The 25335-nt window shown below is 37.7% G+C and overlaps 1 protein-coding gene across 11 annotated transcripts in view; it reads right to left on the bottom strand.

The window, feature by feature from the left end:
- Positions 1 to 25005, bottom strand: part of MBNL3 (muscleblind like splicing regulator 3) — a 148245-nt gene extending 123240 nt beyond the window's left edge. For 2 of the 11 annotated variants that reach the window (XR_013813187.1, XR_013813188.1), the window contains exon 1: positions 24894 to 25005. The gene's annotated coding sequence lies outside the window, so the exon portion shown is untranslated. Of the gene's footprint in view, positions 1 to 21284; positions 22266 to 23983; positions 24245 to 24893 lie in introns of those variants that run through there. The other 9 variants (XR_013813190.1, XM_079764693.1, XR_013813189.1 and 6 more) reach the window with 8 other exon arrangements.
- Between the last annotated feature and the right edge of the window lie 330 nt (positions 25006 to 25335).

Here is a 25335-nt window from a genome sequence, read left to right as displayed (position 1 = left end):
CTAAAAGTCATGTCAATGATTGGGAAATACTAGGGAAATGGTTATTGCTGCCTCTGTTTATCTTAGTGAACGCTCTAGAGAATTAGTCACTGAACACATGATGATTTTTAGAGATAATTACAGTAAGTAAAGACTATTCATTGGTAAATTTCTAAACACAACTTAACTGCTTACATATTTATTTAAGGGAACTTCTGAACAAAAACCAAGAACTATACATGTGAAAGCTATAATTAACCCATTACTTATTGCTACTGAGGAAGCTTTTTTTGGTGGGGACAACATTAACACGTATCCATTTAAAGACAAAGATAAAATTACTAGAAGCCCGGTGCATGAAATTCGTGCACGGCGGGGGGTTGTCCCTCAGCCCAGCCTGTACCCTCTCCAATCTGGGACTCCTGGAGGGATGTCCGACTGCCCGTTTAGGATTGGGCCTAAACGGGCAGTCGGACATCCCTCTCACAATCCAGGACTGCTGGCTCCCAACTGCTTGCCTGCCTGCCTTCCTGATTGCCCCTAACCGCTTCTGCCTGCCAGCCTGATCACCCCCTAACCACTCTGCTGCCAGCCTGGTTGATGCTTAACTGCTCCCCTGTCAGCCTGTTTTCCCCCAACTTCCCTCCTCTGCCAGCCTGGTCACCCCTAACTGCCCTCTCCTGCAGGGTTGATCACCTCCAATTGCCCTCCCTTGCAAGCCTGGTCCCTCTCAACTGCCCTCCCTTGCAGGCCGGGTGCCCCCCAACTGCCCTCCCCTGCTGGCCATCTTGTAGTGGCCATCTTGTGTCCACATGGGGGCAGTCATCTTTGACCACATGGGGGCAGCTATATTGTGTGTTGCAGTGATGATCAATCTGTATATTACTCTTTTATTAGATAAGATAGAGACCTGGTGCACGGGTGGGGGCCAGCTGGTTTGCCCTGAAGGGTGTCCCAGATCAGGGTGGGGTTCCCTTGGGGTATGGGGTGGCCTGAGCGAGGGGCCTGTGGTGGTTTGCAAGCCGGCCACGCCCCCTGGCAACCTAAGCGGAGGCCCTGGTATCTGGGATTTATTTTCCTTCTACAATTGAAACTTTGTAGCCTGGAGCAGAGCCAAGCCTGCTGTTCCCTCCGGGGCGGCAGCCATCTCTGTGGCAGTTAATTCACCTTCTACAGTTGAAACTTTGTTGCCTTAAGCGGGTGGGCCCGGCCAGGGTGTGCTTTAAAGCTTTGCTTCCCCTGTTGCTGGCGGCAACCCTGGCCTGCTCTCTCAAGCTCCATTCTGTTGCCATTTGTTTGAATTTGTTTACCTTCTATAATTGAAACTTTGTAGCTTGAGTGGAGGCTTAGGCCTGCAATGGCTATGGAAAGCTTGGCTTGCTCTGTTACCTGGGAAACCTTGCTCTCTGTGGCTGTAGCCATCTTGGATTGTGGTTAATTTGCATACTCGCCCTGATTGGCTGGTGGGCGTGGCTTATGTAGCGGAGTGATGGTTAATTTGCATATTTCCATTTTATTAGAGAAGATAATCTATACTAATAATAGAGGAATATGCACATTGTCTGGGACGCCATCACAGTAACAGTAACAACCGAACAGCAGGCTGCGTGGGGCAACAAGGCTGGCGGAGGGTTAGTGAGGAACCACCAAATGACTGAGCAGCAGGCTGCATGGGGCGACCAGGCCAGCAGGGGGGTTAGTGAGGGACGACCAAACAACTGAGCAGCAGGCTGCGTGGGGTGACCAGGCTGGCAGGGGGGGGCAGTTGGGTGTGACCAGGCCAGCAGGGGAACAGTTGGGGGTGACCAGGCTGGCAGGGTGGGCAGTAAGGGGCGACCAGACTGGTGGGGGGGCAGTTAGGGGCAATCAGGTGGGCAGGCAGGTGATCAGTTAGGGGCCAGGGATCGGGTCTAAACTGGCAGTCAGACATCCGGACATCCCCCGAGGGGTCCTGGATTGGAGAAGGTGCAGGCTGGGCTTCATGGACCGCCCCTCCCCCCCGCACGAATTTCATGCAACAGGCCTCTACTTTAAATATAATGATGAAAACATTGTTAACAACTTGGTTCATAAAAGTTGAAAGAACAAAGTGGATCTCTCCAGGATCCTGGACTGAGCTGCACTTAGTATAGCATCTAGTCCCACTAGGCTTCTGTTTTCTGTGCCAAACTGGATACTTCATTCCTTCGTGTAATTTTTAGCATTTTTAATGTGCTTGATCCTGAAAATGAAGATATAATCACTGTACTAAAACAATAAATGTGAAACAATATAGAAAGATGAAAGCTTAACAATAACCTGCACTAAAGCAAAAACACTTAGGTTGATTTGCTATTTTTCTAAATTGAAATCATGTATTAGCAAATATATATGCTCCCCTATGTTAATTGCAGCATTATTCACAGTGGCCAAGACATGGAAACAACCAAAATGTCCTTCAACAGAGGACTAGATAAAGAAGATGTGGTACATATATACAATGGAATACTACTCAGCCATAAGAAAGGATGAAATAGCACCATTTGCAACAACATGGATGAACTTTAGGAACATTATGCTAAGTGAAATGTCAGTCAGAAAAAACTGAGAACTATATGATTTCACTCATATGTGGGATATAAAACTGAAAGTCAGGAACACAAACAGCAGTGTGGTGATTGTCAGGGGGAATGGGGTGGGAGGAGAAATGGGTCCTAATACATAGTGACAGGAGAAGATTTGACTTTGGGTGCTGGGCACACGGTGCAGTATACAGGTCTTGTACATAGAAACCCACACCTGAAATCTATATGTTCATGTTGATCGATGTCACCCCAATACATTTAATAAAGCAAAAAAATGAATTTGTGTTTCTCAGGGTTGTTTTAGTTTAGTTTTGTTTTTTTGCTTGTTTGTTTGTTGTTTTTTTTTTGGCCAAGTAGAATTCTTAAACACTGGGGGGAAAAGTTTATCATTAGTAGAAGAATAAAATCACCACTAAATTTTAGCCCCCTAGATAGCATACTGGCCAATGATCTTACTGGTTGTCTAAAACTATGCCCATCTAAACCACAAGGCTGGCAAACAACATGCTATCAATGAGGCCAAAAAGTGTAAATCCAACTCTGTTGTATGATGTATTTCTTGTGGATTTTAAACTATGCATCAAATATTCTAAAAGCACTGATCTCTTAGCATGGGATAATATGGGAGCTATGGAGATTTTATCAAGTTGATGGGAGATAATCACGTAGCTTATTCTAAAACTCTGAGGTCATGTAAAAGGAGCAGAAAGGAATGTCGAAGCTGGCTTCTCATTTCCAAGTAGAGATAAGAGAGAATTTACTTGGCTTTTGATGGAAAAAGAACAAAAGGTCAAAAGAGCACAAAGTCAAAGGATTATATTCTCTGTGTAAAAGAATCCTTTGCATCAGCGATTTTCGACCTTTTTCATTTTATAGCACACAAACTAATTACTAACATTCTGTGGCACACCGAAAAATATATTTTTGCCAATCTGAGAAAAAATTGGTATAATTTTTATTCATTCACACCGGATGGCTATTGTTGTGTTAGCTGCTATCATTTTTTTTTGGGGGGGGAGGCTAGGGGAACAATGTAGGGGAAAAGAGGTCAGTGTCCCTGACTAAATAGTCAGATATTACATGTTTTAAAAATTCTTGTGGCACATTAGTGTGCCTCTTGCGGCACAGTGGTTGAAAATTGCTGATTCACATCAATCTCAAATGGTTTGAATGCCATTTGAAGGTGAGTATGTATGAACATGATAAACAGAATAATAAAACATGAAATTTCACTTGAACAAAAAATGTAATAGCAAATATAAACACTGTGTGCCTAGTGTTAATCTTAGCATTTTCACATACATTAATTCATTTAGTGCTCATAACAATCTTTTGAGGTAGATAGCATTATTGTCCCTGTTTTATGGACGAGGAAATTGAGACACAGACAAATTAAAACAAACTGGTCTAAGGTCATACAGTTGATGAGTGGAAAAGCCAGGATCAAATCCAGGCATGCTCTAGAATGCTTGATGTCAACCACTACTCTACTGCCTCCCATGGGCACAAAAGTGCACCAACATAGCCTAAAATTCATAGGATATTACTAGCAATTTCAGCACATAATGAATCCAAGTTTTTTTTAATTGTAAAGATTATTCAACTTCTATTAAGGTATAATATGATTTCTGGAGGTGCCAAGTAATACTAACCCAGTTCTCTTTAAGTTTTATTTTCAAATGAAATATGTAACTGCATTGTATTCATAGCTATGATGCCAACATACATAAGCATTTGTTAGATTAGAAAAGTGAAATTTAGTGTGTTCTTAATGGATGTGTTCAAATGCAGGGGAGAATGACTCAGATAGGATATGCATATCAGATGTGTGGTTGAATTAGATCCAGACATGAAACTATACTCAGGGTTTCAGCACCCCCGTCAAACATGTTGGCCAGTCTCCATCTCAATACTTGTCATATTATAGTGGAACTCTAGCTTATTTTTCTGCTTGACTCTGAGGTTCTCAATGGCACATCTTATTCATCTTCAGTGTCTGGCTCAATACCTCATACATAGTAAGTTCTCAATAAATACTTGCTAAACCAATGGAAGCAGTGAGCATCTGCTATATGGATGACATTGTGCTAGTTGGGAGGTCAAATATTAGGGGGAAATCAACCCAGGATTTAAAATGTTCTGTGATAGCTCACGCAATGAACATAGTTTATATTAAAATCCCCTAAACAAAAGATTTTTATAAAATATCAGGACTTGTCACTATTAAATAATAGTATATCCCACCTTAATACAACTTTTAAAAGTCTGGTTGCTGTTACTGACAATATTGTGCAGAACAGACTTATCCTGCACAAGTGTACTGTTAATTTAATAATGATTCTCTCCTCCACTCCTAACAATTTATAGTTCTATAACTCAGAAGTTATTGTAAAGTCTGTAGCATCTGGTCATTCCAGATATTTACTTCATTTAAGCAGCACTGTGTTTTATCAGTGCTCCGTGCTATGTTGCTAAGACATAGTGAAAGAGACAGACAGCAAACTCAAGATCCTAATGAAAACTTTTTTTATACTTCCATAATAAAACCATGGGGGTTATAAGCATAAACTGTTAAATTAGAGAAGCAAGTTTGCTGCTCTATACTAGCAGACTGCCTTTGGGTGCCCTACTTAATCTCTCTGAGCTGCATATTGCCTTTCTGTTAAAAAGAGATAAATAATAACATCAACTTCACAGGTTTGCAGTGAGGATTAAATGAGACAATATGTGTAAAATGCTTACTACAGTGCCTGGCACAGAGTAAGTAGCTGTTTTAATTAGAAAAGACTACAAACTTATAGCACTTCTCCCTATCACTTCTTAATATAATCTTAATATTTCTTTTACTTTCCTTTTTTCTCCCTAGTCAATTATTCTAGAATTAGGCCTTCTTGGATACTAAAAACTAGTTATCAATAAATAAAAAGGTATGATTGATTTATGTTGGGTCAGATAATACATGGGAAGACACAATTTAAAAAGATCCATAGCCACTATATATCTACAATACAATTGCAATCTAGTACAGTGCTCAGGTTTACATATAAGTTAAAACTGTTCCTGTGTGTGTTTGTATGCATGTGTTGGGGCTGTGCATTTAGTACTTTGGATGCCCTATTACAAACTTCTAAAAAATATGTAGTCTATAAATACTTTTCAAACAAAAAGAAGACACAATATCTAATACATTTTATTGCTGCACCAACTTTCCAAGGTTATAGGTATCATGATTTCCTATTCAAATGCTGCTTTGGAAGAATGCCAGGGCTGATACGCTGTAAAAGTCAATTGCAAAAGTCACACAAAACTGGTATACCTGACATTTCTCCATGTATTTTTGCAAATTTTCTTTTCTTTCCTATGAATTTGTGTAGCTTGTTTTCTGGATTCAGATAAATTTGCTCCCTTTCCCTATTTTGACAACTGCTCTGCACATATGAGGCTACAATTGTCAATTAGAATATTGGAAAAAATATAATTCCTGCCAAGAAAAGCAGCTACAGACCTTTGGATGTCAACATGGGTATTTAGTAACATTAATGTTGTACCAGGAACTGAGGCTAAAGAGCCAAATGTAAGCTTGCCTTTGGAAACAAGAGGGAGCTTCGGTGATGAATATACACAAACAAATCAAATAGAATTTGAATCTTAAAAAATGTGAATGACTATCTATCCCTCAAAGGCGCCAAGTCCCACAAAACCAGACTTCCCTGACCTTGAAAAAGACAAGGTACTTGGCATCCTGAAGTAAATGTTCTTCTCAACTTAATGCAGCTGGGCAGAAGTGGAGGCAAAGGCTTTTATTGCAAAGCCATTTTAAGAGGGGTTTGTTTGGAAATACTCTCTCATCACTCACTTTTGTCTTCTTTGCTGGAATTTTTTCCATTTGAAGCTCAACAAACAAGTCATCATTTCATCAGTATTTATGACATATTAATCATACACATGCAAACATAGATAATGCAGTAAACACTTTCGGAAAATACTTTTTTCTATATGTATTTTAATGTTAATTATTAATGATTTTAATAATCTTTATTTCAATGTGTAAACCTCGTTGTTAAAAATGCAATTGCCCTGCCCTAGCTGGTTTTGCTCAGTGGATAGAGTGTTGGCCTGTGGACGGAAGGGTCCTGAGTTAGAGTCCAGTCAAGGGCACATTCCCGGGTTAGGGGCTCGATCCCCAGTAGGGAGTGTGCAGTAGGCAGCCAATCAATGATTCTTTCTCATCATTGATGTTTCTATCTCTACCTCTCCCTTCTTCTCTGAAATCAATAAAAAATATATTTTTTAAAAAAGTAATTGCTCTAAGCAAAAGGATTCTGTAAATGTGTTATTATTGATACTAATCAAACCCCAAAAATGATCCATTTGCAAATTCAATTTCTTTACTGAATACAATAAGAAATTGTAATAATAATATACCAGAAAGAAGATTCTGAAAGTGGACCTGAGATGCCTATGAGGTATAGTTAATTGGTAACATGGAACAAGACCTTTGAAGATATATCAGACTAAGTTATTTAGTTAAGAGATACATGAAGTCCACAACTTTGATTATTAAGCTATTTAATTCCTTCAAAACAATAGCCTTAGTTTAAACCAACCATATGAACTTTCTTTCCTTAGTTATCTTTCCGATTATAAAGCAAGAAGTTGAAAGTTGTTGATCACATATTTAATAAGCCCATTTATGCTATTATTGTAAGTTTGGTTCCACAGAATATTTTTTACTTAAAGCAAAAAGATATCCTCAGTAACTTAAATGTGAAACCATTTGGTTTGCTTCTCCATTTATGTACCATAGAAATCTATTTTCTCAAGTATAAAATGATAAGGAAGAAGTTTAAACTAGAAATCGTAAACAAGAAATTAATACCAAAATTTTCAGTCATTTTAGAAACAAATTTAAACATTTTCTCTGGAATGGGGGTAAACATTTAATGTAAGTTACTGCTGATTTTGTGCACTGTGTTTTCTTGGCAGGAAAATGTTATTATTAAACTATTTTGATTCCTGTTGATGGAGTACTCTTAAATTCTTATCAACCAGTAATGTTTGCACAGTAACTTGAAATGCAGAATAAAAATACAAAAGCTGAAATAAAAAATATTTTTGGGGGGATGTAATTTTAATGCAATTTAATTCTCAGAATGTGATATTCCCTTTAACCATAAATTCACAGGCATTTCACCTAAGAAAACTTTCCCCCCTGGAATATGTGGTGAAATAAACACAGTTTGGAAAATGCTAATTTAGATGATTAATACCTGCATATCAATATTCACATTGGCCAAGATATGGAAACAATTTAGCAGTCTATCACTGGATGAATGAATAAAGAAAATGTGGTGTTGGCTGGTGTGGCTCAGTTGGTAGTTGATTGGAGAGCTTCATCCTGTATGCCAAAAGGTGGCAGGTTCCATTCCCGATCAGGGCACATACCCAGGTTGTGGGTTTGATCCCTAGTCAGGGTGCATGGAGGAGACAGCTGATTGATGTTTCTCTCTCACACACATCAATGTTTCTCTCTCTCAATGTTTCTTTCTTTTCTTTAAAAAGAAAGCAAATGTGGTACATACACCCTGAAATATTACTCTGTTAGACAAGAAGGAAATATTTCCATTTGTGACAATATGAATGGCTCTTAACAACATTATGCTAAGTGAAATAAGTCATATGTAGAAAGATATAAACTGCATGATCTCTTATATATGGAATCTAAAATTGTCAACAGAAGAAGTGAATAAAATGCGGCTGTTAGGATCAGGGGGAGATGTTAGTCAAAGAATATAAAGTTTCAATTATGCAAGCTGAATACATTCCGGAGATTTAATGTACAGCCTTTTTTACTATAGTTAACAATACTGAATTGTACACTTGAAAATTGCTAAGATGGTAGATCTTAAGTATTGTACTACAAAAAAAGAGAGAGGAAATTATTAACTATGTGAAGTGATGGATATGTTAATTAGCTTGATAATGGAGTTCATTCCACAATGTATGCATACATCAAAACATCAAATTGTACACCTTAAATATATACATTTCCTGTTTGTTAATTATACTTCCATAAAATTGGGAGGAGGCAAAAATAACTTCAAAATTTTAAGTTTTTCAACATGTTAAAATTTGCATCATTTTTCTTTTTTATTTATTCATTGACTTTTAAAGAGAGAGCGCGCGAGAGAGAAATTTGTTATTCCACTTATTTCTGCATTTATTGGTTGTTTCTTGTATGTGCCCTGACCAGAGATTGAACCTGCATCCTTGGTGTATCTGGACAGCACTCTAACCAACCGAGTTACCCAGCCAGGGCTTCATTTTTTCTTTATAGAGTAAAAAGGATTCTAAGAACCTCAAAGCGGCCAACTTTTATCTTTGAGTAGAATCAACAACAACCTAGACATTAAATACAAGGCTTATATCAGAGATCTTTTGTATCAATAATCATCAGCTTCTAAGAAAAGAACAAAATATGTTCTAGAGAAGAGAATGGGGAGGGTGTCTGAAATGAGGGGAAGTGAATCTGGACCTGAGGTTTACTTTTAAATTACATGTTAAAATATAAAATCCGTGAAAAACTGAAGTTGCCTGATGTAACACAGGGAAGGTGTTTCCCATGTTAAAATTTCTAACGTTATGAAGGACTAACACTGAAATTTAGTCTAAAGGAAAATCATAGAATAAAAGTACATCGTTGGTAGTTACATTTAAATCCTCATTATTTTTAAGAGCTTTCCCCATCTTCCCTTTATTTTTGTTGAGCTTGATCTATGGAAAGATGTCAATCACATTTTCATTAATCCATTTGCACTGTCTTGTCTCTAAAGCCAATTAAAAATAATCTTATCTATTATTTTGGCTGAATTCCACTGTTTTTAGGGGGAGGGTGCAAACCTATCATATTTCTTTTATTACAACCCTAACCCTGTGCCTTAAAGGCAAAAAGAATAAATACCAGAGTTCTTCATGGATTACATAATCACACTGCACAATAGTACTGTGCATATTAACAGAGATACTGGGAAGAAGGGTAGGCACTTACTACATATTTGGTGATTTAGAGACACTTCTTATATTCTACATTTGATGAGCAAAAAATAGGGTCAAAGATCAAATTCGGCTTCACTTCTGCCTCCTTGTCAGCCAGTAAGCATGTCTAAGTCACTCCTACCCTAAAAACAACAAAACTCTTCCTTCCCTTGATCCTATTTCTTTGCAAACTTCCAACATGTCTCATCATTAATCATCAAATATCTTTAAAAAAAGTAATTACCACTTTCATCTCCCAACTTTTTATTTACTCCTCAAACCTTTTAAACTAGCTTCTGGTCTCTAAAATGTCACAAAAGACCTCTAAAATACCAATATCAGTGGCCTCAATTTATATAATCCCTGTGGTAGTTGTTGATTGCCCCCCTCTTCTAGACACTTACTTTTTCCTTTGCTTCTGTGACACACAGAGATTCCTCTTCTGGTGCTCTCTTTGTGTTTCCTTGGCCATTCCTAGGGGCAAGAGGCTGACTTCCAAGGTCTTGCTTTGTTATATTCTCTGCATTCTGAACAAGTTTAATCCAATTTGCTCTAGATTTTTGTACATGACTGTTTCAGCAGCACTTTCACTCAATATCATTTCATACATCCTCTGGTATTTCCTATTCTACTACTGCACCATCTACCAGATAGTTAAACCAGTCCGTTCTATCAAGATGAGTAAGAGATTACTATTGGCCTGACCTACAAGGAAATAAGTATCTTCACTGATGGAAGAGGCAAGCCATGGGTCATGAGGTCATGGTATAGTTCCCAAATGATAAAAATAATGTGACTGGACAATGAAGAAGTTATTATGTGTAAGGGGTGAGGTTGCACTGAAACGTGAGCAAAGAATTAAAGGTGCAATCTTAGCCTGATATCTTAGATGCCAAAGAGAGTTTTGCCCGGCTAGCACCAATTGTATTTCACAATTAAAGGAAATTTTGTCATAACAAAATGAAAGCACCTAGTATACAGTAATTGTTCAATAAATGTCAGTTGACTCTAAATACATATCTATTATAGGATATTTTTATTGGCTGTAAAAGTAGGAATTCGAATTTTATTCCTATATATAAACACCTGCCTACAGATATTAAGATTGATTTAAAAAGTAGACTACACTTTGATGCTGATTTCTTTTGCTGTGCAGAAGCTTTTTATTTTGATGTAGTCCCATTTGTTTATTTTTCCCTTTGTTTCTCTTGTGCTAAGCATTGTATCAGTGAAAATTTTGCTATGTGAGATGTCTGATGTTTTGCTATTTATGTTTTCTTCAAGGATTTTTATGGTTTCACGACTTACATTTAGATCTTTTATCCATTTTGAGTTCATTTTTGTGTATGGTGTAAGTTGATGGTGGTCTAGTTTCATATTTTTACATGTACCTGTCCAATTATACCAGCACCATTTATTGAAGAGACTAAAGGATGTAGAGAAAAAGGAACCATAATACACTGCTGATGGAAATGCAGACTGGTACAGCCACTATGGAAGTCAGTGGTAGAGTTTCCTCAAAAAATTAAAAATGGAACTGCCATTTGACCTAGTGATCCAACTTCTAGGAATATATGCTGAGAAGCCAGAAACACAAATCAGAAAGAACATATGAATTCCTATGTTCATAGCAGCACTATTTACAATAGCTAAAATCTGGAAACAGTCCAAGTGCCCATCAATAGATGAGTGGATAAAAAAGCTGTGGTACATTTACACAATGGAATACTATTCAACAATAAAAAAGAAGAATCTCTTACCCTTTGAGACAGCATGAAGTGACCTAGAGAGTATTATGCCAAGTGAAATAAGTCAGAGAAAGAAAAGTATCACATGATCTCACTTATATGTGGAATCTGATGAACAAAAAATAACTGACAAAAAAAAAAACACACAGATTCAGAGATGTGGAAGCATGCAACAGACTGAGGATCCTCAGAGGGAAGTGGGGGGTGGGGGAGGGAAGAGATCAATCAAAGAACTTATATGCATATAAGCCTAACCCATGGACACTAATAGTGGGGTGAAGGCCTGAGAAGGGGATGGTAGTGAGGAGCGGGTTTCAATGGGGGAATGGGGGGACATCTGTAATACTTTAAACAATAAAGATAAAATTTTAAAAGAAAGAAAAAGCATGGAAAGAGTAATATAGAGAATAGAGTCTCTGCAGTACACAGAAACCATTATAATGGTGTTATCAAAATGACAACAAAGGGAGGATAAATCAGAAAGTGATCCCTGGAGAGATGAAGCCCCAATAGAAAAATTATAATACTAATAACAAAAAAAGTAGTCTATATTCCTGGAAGTGAAGGTGGTATTAAAAGCTGCCACACAAGTACTCCAAGTGCCAATATTATCCTGTCTGGGCCTGCTAGCATAAGTGTCAAGGGAAGTCACAGAACTTTGACATCTCATGTGGTTAAATTCTATATCGCTATTTACACCAAGCAAATCAGAAAGGGACCCTTAATGACAGAAAAGCAATGGCTATTTATTTTCTAACTTCCTATTTCCTAAGTCTGTCCTTCTCCAGGAAGCTAAAAGTATAAAGTCTCAGAAGTCTGGATGTGTGTGTCATTAAATTCCCTTTATAGGGATCCAAGGAAACCCAAGTTATTTTTACTTAAAAACAAATCTACCTCTCATTTCAAGAATGTTTTTTTTATTTGAATTATTACCCAACATAAGGAACAGTATGTGCCAGAGCTCCTTTCCTAAAACTGAGATTATCAGGCTTTTATTTTCCTTATAGGGTCCAATCATTGTAGGCTTCCTGAAAGTGCTAATAGTTGCAATTCTAGGGACCAAGGTATTTTCCTGATCAGTTAGGAAAAAATTTTCCAGCAGAAATACCATCATCTTAATTTCCTTTTGGTCAATATTCTATGAAAATAAGAAATATGGTATAAAGAGTTATACCATAATTAAGCAAAAGACTAGCAAATCTAGCATCTATTCCTTTCCATCTTCCTTCTTCATTTTAGGAGAAAGTTTATCCTCACAGTCTCATTGTCCTCTGAGGAAAACTTTTATTCACAACAAACAAAATAAACTCACCTGTCAAAGGTATTGAGTTCTATGTCTACTTAAAGTTTTAAGTGGCAGATGTATTACACAAAGGATCTTCAGCAAAAGTCTAGAATACTTTTGGTACCCATTTGAGATACAAATACACTGAGTGGCCAGATTATTATGTGTTCAGAGATCATAATAATCTGGCCACTCAGTGTATATGCAGGGTCACCTATTAACATTTTTTAGTTTTTATCATTGCAAATATAATAAGGTATATACCTTTTCTTGGTTATGCTGTCACACATTATTGTGGTGCTTAATTTACTTTACATCTCATTTCATAAATTGATTGCTAATTATACAACCAAATGTGTAAATCTTTTTCTAGTCTTAAAAAGTTTTAAATATGGTAAATATGAAGAGGGAAATAACTCATTTACAATGACAGAGCTTAGTTACCAACTCATTAGAGCTAAAATTATATTTTCAGAGCAGTAACTTGAGTTTAACATTTAAATGTCTATAATGAAAAGCCTAATTGCATTTCAAATTCTCAGAGCTGAGAAAGCAGCAGTGCTTTAAGGGTCTGGAGCATGTCCACAGGAAGAGACCTTTGGGAATGAAGTCAACATGTCCAGCGATAAAAGAGATTTAATGGAACAGGGACGGAACTGGGGGTGGAGGGTGAGCATGAGATCCTAATGGTCCTCCTGCAGATATAACAGTACTCCAGAAGGCAATATTTTCCTCCATCTAACAATTATTCCAATCAAATGAATATGCACAAATTATCCAGACTTCTAAGGACATTTCTAATCTCGTAATGGATTATATTCAGTACTTCATGTGAGTTAATGTTTTGTTGTTGTTGTTGTTTTGTTGTTTGTTTTTTTATTGTTTTTACTAATACTGGGCTTTTATTCTCATCAGTACAAAAAAGTAATTAGAAAGATCATGTGGCTACTGTTTTCTTTATTTGTATAATCATTCCCATCAATATCTCAGGTATATTTAACAGCCTCTCAGCTTATGCCTTCCATACACAATTTTTAAATTCATTTTAACGTGTGCTTTTGTTCAATGCAGAAAAAAAGGCCACTCACAGGTTTTCTTCCAATGTATGATAAATATGTACATTTATATTTATTTGAAAAACAGCTTTCTTCTTGCAAACATGTTCTCATGTGACTCACCACTTTTACTTTGTAAAAAGCAAAACTAATTTTTGAATTCTTTTAACTTAAATTTAACTCATACTAAAATAAGGAGGGATTTTTGCTATTAGAAGCACCTCATATGCAGCCACTCCACTATTTTTGGTTGTTGTTTTTTTCTAAGACATCCTCTTTTGGCTTCTCTTCCAAGCTCGCATTATATTCTGTCTTGTGATCTAGCAATACCACTTGGTAAATACATAGTACTTGCATAATGTACCTGCCCCCTCAGGACTATAAAATACCATAGACATTAAATCTTAGAGTATACTTAGCACAGAAATATGTCTTACTTCTCAGTTTGAGAAACACACACATAACTGTCAAGGTACTTAACCAACAAAACTCTGTGTGTAAGCACCTAAGCACCCAGCATACTTTGTCCCCTTCCCTTAAAAAAAAGAAAAAAAACATTTCTGACCTAGATTGAAATAACATCCACTAAAGCATTGGCTTTTAAACCTTTTACAGCAAAAATAGTAAGAAATACATTTTACATCCTCACTAAGTACATATGTACACATGTGCATAGATCTGAAATAAGCGTCACCAAAAATACCTAACCTTACTGCATCGTGTATTCTGATATTTTCTTATTGTTTATCTTATTATATTTTGTTTAAAATAAATGCCAGGCACAACCTACTAAATGGAATGCATTATGCACTAACGAGTTGTTGCTCACCACTTGAAAACTACAACGAAAGAACAAATAGGCTTTTCTAATATCACAAAGTAATGTTGCTGGCTCCACATATAGTAGGGTATATCTTAATTAATTTTTATGCCACTAGTACAGACTGGTAAATGAACCTAAGCCAACTTGAAATATATATATTTTGGATAACCTATAAAGAAACGGTTTGTTTAACAAAATGATAATGTCAAGAAGATGGAAAGGGTATGTAACCTCTTAGAACAAGAACTTCTAAGGTTTGGGGATCATTATTTAAATGCAGCTACATTGCTACTTTCAATGAGTATTAATATCCAGGCCAATAGGACATCGATTTAGAAAAACCTTCTTTGTTCTTACTCTAAAACATGTTTGGCTTTTTTTCAGAACATTGTCTTTAATTTGAGCTAGCAAAATTTTAATGTATATTAATATTAAAATTCAAGATTATTCAAAAATAAAATCATGTTTTAAAATATTTGTTTAGTTCATCCAGCCACTGCATTGTTTTTAAACCTGCTCAAGGCATCACCTAATAATAACAACAGTAATGAGTATACAGTTCAATTGTACAGTATTTTACACTTCAGAAAGTGCTTTTATTTTGAGAACTGGTAATGACTAGCAATCCTTGGATTACTGTATATTTAAAACATATAATGACATTTTCCAGACCCAAAAATGAAACTTAATATTTGGTTTGTTCTGAATGTGACAGATTACTCAATCCCTTGAAGAAATCCAGGTGCTGGACTCTAATGATTGCCTGTATTATAGAGGTCCAGGCCACTCCTGCCATCCCTCACCAATCTTGGGAGATATGAAAGAAATTAAAATTTCAAGGTAAAGGACCAAGCAAAGTTCTAGAGTGGGGGTGTCACACAACCTCCTTGTGTGGAAGTATTTACTAAAGATCGTAAAACAGATGTTTATATTTTATAAACATTTAACATTTTGGCAAATTGAAAGCTTAGGAAGCTAAGGGAGTGAAGGACAGGCCAGGAAGTCAGGAATTCCTGGATGTGAACCTAATCTTGGTCTTATTCTGTTTTTGCTCTAAATCAATGCCAAACTCTTCACACCTCAGCTGCTTTATAGCAGGCAAGAATTATACGGGGGATAAAACTGTTTCCTGGTAATGTCGCAGGTTAAATGGTTAATATTTCAGCCCTCAACTGTACTTCCCCCAAAAAGCAAGACATCCTCCATGTATATTAGTTACCTTCATTATATTGGGAATCAAAATGGAGCATCTGTATCCTGCTAAACTGAACTTGAAAAGAGATAATTCCATTTCTCAATTCCTGTCCATTTTAGCAATTATCAGTTATACAACTAATTGGGAAACTTATTCATGTGAGTTTTAAGGTTTTTAAGGTAGCTGTAACATCTGTGAATTGAATATTTTCAGGTAATTAATACTTTCAAGTTCAGGGCCCTCATCTTTATTTGTCCCACCTCCACGGGTTCATCAACTTAAAGGTCATCTCACTCAAGTCCTAATTTGACAATTTATGGAAATATTAGTTGGTCCCTGTCATGAAAAGAAGCTCAGTTTTCTGTCAGGAGGCACTACAGCCAAGTCTAGCTCTGTCCATGCTGCTTTGGGTTCTTCAAAAGGCAGAATGTGGTTTCACTTTCTCCTCACCACTTCATGATAAAAGTGTCCTGGTCCCATCTTGTGGCACTTAATGAAAGGCCCTCTTTCCCTGGATTTGGACTGTTGGCCTTTCCAACCACTCATTAACTGGCAGGAAATGCCCTCCTCAGCAATCACTATTGTGTAAATAAAGCTATAAACTTTGGAAGGCTGGTACAATCCCAGATCCTAAAACTGCACGTGTGTGTGTGTGTGGAGGGGGTGAGGTGGGGGGGAATTTTGATTGTAAAAGCATTGCCTTCCAAATTAAACTCAAACCACATGATACAGTCCATAAAATATACAAAACACGCAGTCCAGTGACAGATTTATTGTAGCCATACAGCATAAAGCAAAAAAAAAAAAAAAAAAAAAATCTATACGGAAAACCCTGCTACTTTTGACCCAAACAGCCCCCAAACAGGAAGCTAAAAGCAAATCAGCCAGCTGTGGCCTCCCTAAGTTATGAAGGAGACCAATGCAACCAGCATTTCCTGTCATTGCTTGTCACCATTTCTGAGTGTCTCTGTCTGAACTGTTTTCTTAGCTAAAAAATTTATGGAAATTTCTTTGGGGATAGATGGAAAGAAATAAGGAAGGCTATTATATGATCTAAGTTTGAAAGTGAAAAATAACTTTTAACACAAAATTTTTACTTTGTACAGGTCATACAACCAGTTAGTTCAACTTCTGCATTTTAATAAATACAGGAAGAATAGACATTAATAAATGTTAAAGTGTTTAGAATCAGACACTTTCCTACTAATTTAGAATCAATATTCAAAAGCACAATTTTCATGCATGTGATTAGTAAGATAGAACTGCTGACTACAATATCCTTAAAAAGAGGAGCTAGCTTCTTAGAGTTTCTCTCTCTCTCTCTCTCTCTTTCTCTCTCTCTCTCTCTCTCTCTCTCATCTCTGTCTCTCTCTCACCATTACCATAACACAACTTATGAAACTTCAACGTGTATGCATGTATGACAGCTTTCTAAGGGAATCACATTTTAGATACTTTTTATTATCCTCATCATAAACATCACAGTTTCCACAACACATGGAGGTATTCTCATGTTTTCCAGAACTGTAAAATGTCAAGGCCTATACCCTATTTTCCAGTCTGTCATATTCTCACTCACAAAAGAGCTCTGGAGGGGGAGTTTCATTCAGTCAGAAAGTAAAAGCACTGTGCCTTCATATTATCGCTACATTGAATCTCTAAGTATGTCTAAATGAGTCCTCCAGCAAAACCAAGTTTATCTTTCTAAGAAAGAGGATTAATAAATGGCAGAAGGGCAGCTTGTTCCACCAAAACCCAAGGTGGTTCTCAAAAAAAAAATCCCTCCCTTGAGGAGCTTGTCAATCTGAGTCCAGACCAGACCCTAGCTTAAGAAAGCCAGCAGAACCCTACTGACACAGTCTCTGTGGGATGCTGAGGCCACTGCTCCAGGCACTCATGAAACAGATCAGATTACGCAACCCCCCTGCCCACTCCCCATGTTTTTGTGTATTTTTAAGTCCTTAGACATAGAATATGACCCTATAATGCGTGCTATTTTTCACTTCATACTTTAGGGTGAGCTAATAATGATTTTCTTCAAGTTATCCAATTACTTAGGGAAAATGCTGACATAAACAAGTTGGGAGTTCAAATTTTCCCCATAATCATGTCTGAAAAGAAATAGAGTCCACCTCTTAAGGATCCTCATCCATCACAGACACCAAGAATTTAAGAAACAGCAATGCACCCTTTAACAAAATAGCACCCACAATTGGACCATTTATTGAATGCCTGCTTTTCAGAAGACAAATGCAAACTCCACTTGGACACTGAGGTGAAATGTGATCTCCATCACTATGCTGTAGGTCTTGTTGAATGTCTTTATAATATTTTTAATAGAACTCAGAAAAACCACTATACAGTTCATGAATCCAATCATAATAAAGCAGCCACCTTAATATTATGCGACAATCTCATTTACTTGGTTTGTAAAGCATTAAATAACTGAAGAACTATACTATGAAATACATGCCCAAGCTAATATTATACACCATGCTTTTGTTTTGCTTTGTTTTGTTTTCCCAAGTAAAGGTTGAAAACTACAGAAGATGAAATGTAAGCTCTCAGGTTCTTTCACTCTCATTTTTTAACAGGACACCCCTCTAAAAAACACCTTGTTTGTTTTCTTCATACTGCCACATACAGGTAGACTGCAAAAGCTGTACCTAAAGACTGATAGTCCTCTGGGCAGAAAAGATAATTGTGATGGATCTGAAATGGCAACTCTTGTCTCTTCTACTATGTAGACTTTACTTTCTGAAAACAGTAAAAAAAAAAAAAAGCGCTATTTATACCTGTATCTTGGTAAATAAAAACCTATGCAAATTCAAACTCTAAATGGACAATCAGTGTTTACCTGAAAATGAGACAGCTCCCGGTATTGTTTTTGGTTTTTGTCTGTGACTTCATCATTTTCTAAATTATACATGACATGAAGCATCTGAATCACAGTACTTCTTATTTTTGTTCCTTTTTTATCTGCTGAAACAGTTTAAAGAATTGTTTCTACATGACTTCTAGTTGAAGACTGATTTACCTTGGATGTAGAAGAAATATATGATGTAGAGGTGACAGAAAAATAGCTGCTGGCTTTCAGGCCAATCCTCCAGGTCTCTTGTTTGCTTTTCCCTGAACTTGTTAGACAGTTAGTTGCTACTATGGCCTCCAGCAGGACAACACTCAACCTAGTGTTCAGTCTGTTTTGCTGTTGTTATTGTTGTTGATTTTTTTGTAAAAAAAAAAAATAGAGATACTGCTACCTGAAATCACGGGACAGGTGTTCATAAAAATAAAAAACAAACAAACAGAAAGACAAAACTATTCTTCTATTTACTTAACAATCTTTTACTGAGAATCTACTATGTGCCAGACACTGGGTCCATGAGCTAAGGAGACTCAGTAACCTGCCTAATAAGGATATACTCCTATATTCAGGGAAGCCTTTCTCAAATTTCCACACCAATTCTGGGCAATGCCAAGGAGCTCAGGATTCAAAGAATCTAATGGGGATAATTTTAAGCCAATTTGAGTGATCTAAAATGGAAAACAATATCCAGCAAACTGCCGGTCTCTAGGATGCTCCCATGTTCTAAGGAGATCAATTAGCTTGTAGGAAGTCTCTAGTACCAACCCCCTGAATTTCTGTTCAGACTGCTTTTCTCAATTGGAAGCCTTTTCTTTCTGAGCTGTTGTAGTCCACCCACTGCGAGCATTAAAAAAAATACTCCTGCCTAAAATAAGAAACAAATCACTTCTACTCATGAGCCAACTTAATGCTGATGGAAGTAGGGCTTGAGAGTGGACATATTTTAACAAACATGCCTAATTTATTCCTAAAACTCTAATCAGACTCCTTTTATTTCCTTAACACTTTGTTCTTATGGCTGTTATAAAGAGTAAAGAGTTCTGGGATTACATGCTTGAGTTTCTTGAAAAGTATCATATACATATAGAGGGAGAATATGTATATATATATATATATATATATATATATATATATATATACACACACACACATATACACACTATATATATGTCATATATGTCATGTATTTCTGTATGCAAATTTACATATACATGTTCATATATACACATAATATATATGTATATACATGAATATATAGTATACATATATACACAGGTACATTTTTTATATTCACATACATACAACACACATACACACACACACACACACACACACACCTCTAAATTAAGCTTCATTTTATTCCTGCTTCTTTTTTAGTTCTGAGCAATGTAGTCTTTTGTCAAAGTTAACTGCCTGGAGTTGAGCATTCAGAGTCCTGGCTCTATTACTGAGCCTGGCAGACATCACTTAATACAAAAATTTATTATAGTTTATTGTGAACCTTTTTTCTTTCATTCTTAAAATGGGAGGAATGCTGTAAAAATAGGTATTTTCCTATAAACCTCCAGGGAGAAATCAATGCATAGCTGTATAAAATGTTCTAACATGACAACTAATTTGCTCATGCATGCATATGTGTGTGCTTGTGTATATGTGCCCAGACAAATTGGGAGAACCTTTATTTCTCAAATAAAAATATTTCTCAGTTTATATTACTTTCCCCATCAGTCTTTTAAAAAGAGTCACTCAATATAGTACAAAGTAGAACTAAATGATGGATTTATACAGGTTGTCCCAAAATGTACATATATTTTAACAGCTGATAGCTCAATTTTGAAAATGAAATGTATTTTAATAAACACTGCCTTTACAATTATTCAAAATGTGTGTATAACATTTTTGGGGACATACTATGTTGTGTCTGTACTAGAATGATCTGGAAAAATACATTTTCTGATCTATTTTAGGTCGCATGGATATTATTTAACACCTGACAACGTAATTGATACCTTGTTTATCTTAATTCTCAAAGTTGCCTTTCTAACATTGTTATTTGGCTATCATGAGGCAATATACAATCATTCAGAAAGAGTAGAATGCCATGGAGACCCCTGGTTTCCTTAAGATCTAAAAGCCCACATTAATATAGATCTAATTTCTCTCCTTTTGGTCATAATTTGTGTTTGTTTGTTGTTTGGTTGGTTGGCAATTAAACCTTTTGCTCCCAAACATTTTCATAGAGGAAAAAATGTCCACCTCATTTTATCTGAGACAGAGGTTTCTTTCTAGTTTTGAAGTGAGAACCACATCACAACTAGGGATAAGAATACAAATCCCACAAAGAAACAAGACTTCTGATTTATATTTTCTTGGCATCACATATATTTATAATGGGGAGGGGGAATGCATCTGTTCAACCTACTAAACATTTTTATAAGAAAACTTAACAGCAGGGAAGCACCTTGATGAAGTAAAGGTGATCATAGCCTGCATGCTCTTTCAGACACTTGATAGTTTTAACACAGCAGCGACCATTATCTGACTTTAATTACAGCATCAAATTACTTGTCAAACATGTACTGTAACTTATTCTTGTCTGTTCTGCCCAACCCCTGTTTGTAATCCTATCAGAAAACATTATTTATTTCAAAACAGAAAAATTCAGCTAACTTCCTGAATTTATTGTGCTATAAGCAAGAAAAGTATAAAATTTTAGGAATGAAAATCTTCTCACCTCTTTCTTACTTCCACTCCATCTCACATAAGAATACAAGTGGGTGAAGAACAAAATTATACTTCAAACTATATTGTCAGCATCTGTATAGCAGCCAAGAGACTGTCACTGTCCCAACAAGTGCAGTACTGTACAGTCTCAACAGACAAAACCTTTTTTTCCCCAAGCTGTTGTGATTATTTTTTCATATTGCAGAGCTGGGCCAATAATAATGCAACTACTGGTCAAAAGGATAAATTACACTAGTGCCTGGAAGTACAATGAAAATCGAGAGAACCGATTTGAGGCAAATAGAATTCAGGCAATTAGGGGTCTGTACATTCTAATCTACTTTAAATGTTTAGGTCTTGCAAGCACACAAAAATGTCTTCTGTTTAAATTAAAAGCTATGCACAAAATCTGCTCCTTTGTGAGTTTACAAATGATTCATTTTTTTTCATTTTACTGTAACCCTTATTAAGCACCTTCTTTGTGCAAAGTATTGCTTAGGTAAATGGTAGGTGCAAGGGAATACCAAAGATATTTTGGATACCAGCTCATAATCAGAGGTTTTATCCCCCTTAAAAGGCAGCTGTTATGAAATGCCTGGTGTAGACAGTCGAGGAAAAAAAGGTACTTTATAATAATCCTGGGAATCATTATGGGTGCTAAAAGCAGCGAAGGAAATTAGAGAAATGAATTAGCTCTTAGAAGTAGAGTAAAACATGCAATTACCACCTCTAGCCCAGTAGTACAGGGTGCCCCCCAAAATGTATACACACTTTGAATAATTATTAATTCCAATGGGTTAAATCTGAAAAAAAAAAAGAAACATCAATTGAGCTATCAGCTGTAAAGGGTGTATACATTTTTTGGGGGACACCCTCTATATCAATTCTCTCTCAAAATATTTTACAAACTCCTTCACTTATGTTTTCATACACGGTCTTCAATCCCATCATTATATGAAGCTTCAGATGTTAACTGGCAAATTTTCATTCTAAGGTTTCTGACACTAGTTTAACTTGTCTCTTCTGGCCTCAAAGTTTAGTATTTTCATTTTTCCCCCCAAAGGATGCATTTAGTCAGAAGTATTTCAGCAAACAAGGCAGCAAGCACATCAGGAAGCAAAGCTTGCTGAGCTGGGATCTAAATATGTAATCACTAAAAAGGAGAGAAGTTGCTTTTGGTCACCTCTCTCTTCACCCCTTGCAAAACTGCAAGTATCTATTGCTCTACCTGCAGGAACTCTTCTTTCAGATGTGAAGCAATGAATTACTCCATATACTCTTCAACAATCATCCGAAAAACGGATACAACATTTATTATATAGTAAATTCTGCAGTTCACTTTTTTCTTTCTAGGCACTTTAGCACCTGGGCAGGAAAACTGCACTGTTCTGTAATAGGTGGTAAACAATACCTTTCCCCGCCTCCCTCCCAGAAGCTTGCTAAATTTAATTGCAAGACAGTGCCAGCCAAGTAGCTTCTATTGTTTGGGGAGAAGTAAAAAGTAGACAGACATATTATATTAGCTGGGCTCTGGGCAAAGGTCCCTTTAGGCGATATTTAGGGGAGTGTCTATGAATATGAAGGCATTCCCCCAAAATATTGTATATTGGAAAAAAATTTAAAACAACTTTAAAAGTATTTAACATTTGCATAGGCAAAAGAGAAAATGTGAATATAATCAGAGAAATCTGAGGTCTCTGATAAACTTTATTGTTAGCATGCCTTTCATTAGAGGGGAAAAACCCCTCATAGATGAATTGTATGAAGCATTGATGTCTAATCATTTGTATAAGTATTTCAACAGTCTGCTTTCCAATGATTATATCAGTAATCAGCCAAAGACTTATTGATTAAGCCAGGGAGTCAACATAGTGAAAAACCAGCAATCATTTCAAAATTAAATCTTGGAATAGATTTGTTTTAATTAATGCTTTCCCGTGAACACAATATACATAGGGGATCTGTGCCCATTTACAAACACTAGCAATTTAAGGACATCTAAGAAAAAAAAGAACTCTTCTAAAATATATTCCTTTAATTAAACAGCAACACAATAAATTCACCCTCACAGTTGTCTCTCTCTATACCAAATCAATGGGTAGTAGTCAGAAAAACACATAGATCTACTACAGTAAAGATAAAACTATACAAATGAATCACTTCATGTTAACTTTCATTACTCATCTTGATTTAATTTTGTTTTCTAACCATAAAAGCCTATTGTGTAAATGCTGAAAACTAAAAGTTTTTCATAGTTTAATAGTTTGAATAGTCTCCTAAAATCTACCGTCATGCCCTCCAGATGTTGGTAGTACAAGGAAGCTGCCCAAATGCGTTGATCTAGAGCGGCAAAAGGCAAGGGTTGCAAGGAATCTGTGGCATTGCTCCTGATGTAGCATGACCATGAGCGAAATTACTTGTTAAACGCATTTGCTGACGATATGCCATGCAAGAAGTTTCTTTAAATTACTATATGTAATAGATATTATATATGAAGAAATAGAAGAAAATAGAAATAAAAAAAGAAAGGAAGAACAAGAGGAAGAGAGATCAAAGCCCTAAAATTGCAACAAAGTTGCAGGGTTAATTTCCCTTCTTTTGTCATTTTGGAAGAAAAAAAAAAGAAAGAAAGTTTAAAAGGCATTTTATTTCGTTGGTGTCCTAGGAAGGCAGCCACTCTCAGGAACCCCAACTCATCTCCAGCCTTACCTTACGCTGCGAGAGCAAACCCAGAGGTTAAGAGGTCCTGCTCTCAGCGGCAGAGGCAGTGGCAGCGGCAGCGACAGCGGCACATGCCATCTGTTAGCTACAGAAGCAAAAGCAGCGCTGCGCGAGGTGGCCCAGGTGCCCAGAGAGCCCTTAGCAGGGGTGTATACCGAATGCCGCCATTTTAAAGCGAGGCTCTGAAATCATTAGATATAAGCAAATTAAAGCCCGCCCCACCTACATAACTCCATGGCTGGGACCCGAAACCCGGTTCCAAGTCGGCCACTGCGGGGTATAAAATGTCACGCCAAGAGACACGGACACGAGGGCACCCAGATGGAGGTGATAATCCCTCCGCTCCCCTCTGCCCCCTATCCCGCTGTGCATTTGCAAGCCTACTTTCAGGCCCAGAAGAAATAATATTTTCTTTTCTCCAAAACACGGGGACCCTTTTCCGGGGCAATCCGGCGTGCTGGGGGGCAGGGGGGCCACGGGCCGGCCTCCCCTCTTCTTGCATGCTCTTGGTTCAGTCCGCTTGGAGCACCCTTCGGAGCTCCCCAGCGCCCTCCAGGCTACAGGCTGGCTTGGGGCTCCCGCCTGGCAAGCGGCTGCCATGGCAACCCCGGCCCAAACCCCGCCCGCCCCGGCCAAAGGCGTGCCCTCCACCAGCTGTACCCTGGCGGAGCCCGCCGACCCCAGCAGTTTGGCCCAGCACGCCCGCCCTCCCGGTGCCCCATGACCTGCAGACCCGGCGCGCCAAGGGATCGGCGCTAGTGAGGGGACTTTGGGTGCCAAAACGACAACTCCTGCGAAACTCTGCCCAGTAGCCCAGCTGCGAAAGGGCACTGGAGCCCAGGCCGCCCCACCCGTCCAGGTAGCGCGGTGCGCCCCACACAGCTGCCGCCACCCTCACCTGGTTCCCGCAACTGGACTGGCGCAAAGTCGCCGCGTGCCGCCCCGGCACCCGCGCCCACCCTGTGGCTGTCCGTCCTCTGCCTCCTGCTCGTTGCTCCCCAAAAAAGCGCCAAAAAGTCGCGCTCCAGATCACGCTCCTAGTGCGGGTACTTTCTTCCTGTAGGGCGCTGTTTCATCGCCAACTATATTCTTTGTGTGATTCGTTCATACGTGCACGGTTCTCAGAGAGTGCAGCGCGGGCTTTATTCTCAGGGGGTGTGGCGCCTCTGCCCCAAACCCGGCGGCCCAGCCCCCGCTGCAAATGCTCTTTGTCATTTCATTGTTAAAGGAAGGGGGGCAAATCATAAGCTCAGGTTTTACAAAAGCGAAAACAAACAGCTTGCACACATCCCGGGGTGGGGGTAGAGGGCAGCAAAGTTTCTATAGCCTCTGGAACTAAA

This window comes from Cnephaeus nilssonii (assembly GCF_951640355.1).
Source record: "Cnephaeus nilssonii genome assembly, chromosome: X".
In the NCBI taxonomy this organism is placed as follows: domain Eukaryota; kingdom Metazoa; phylum Chordata; class Mammalia; order Chiroptera; family Vespertilionidae; genus Cnephaeus; species Cnephaeus nilssonii.
The sequence above is the reverse complement of the archived record's forward strand: the minus strand, read 5'-3'. Positions and strand labels throughout refer to the sequence as shown.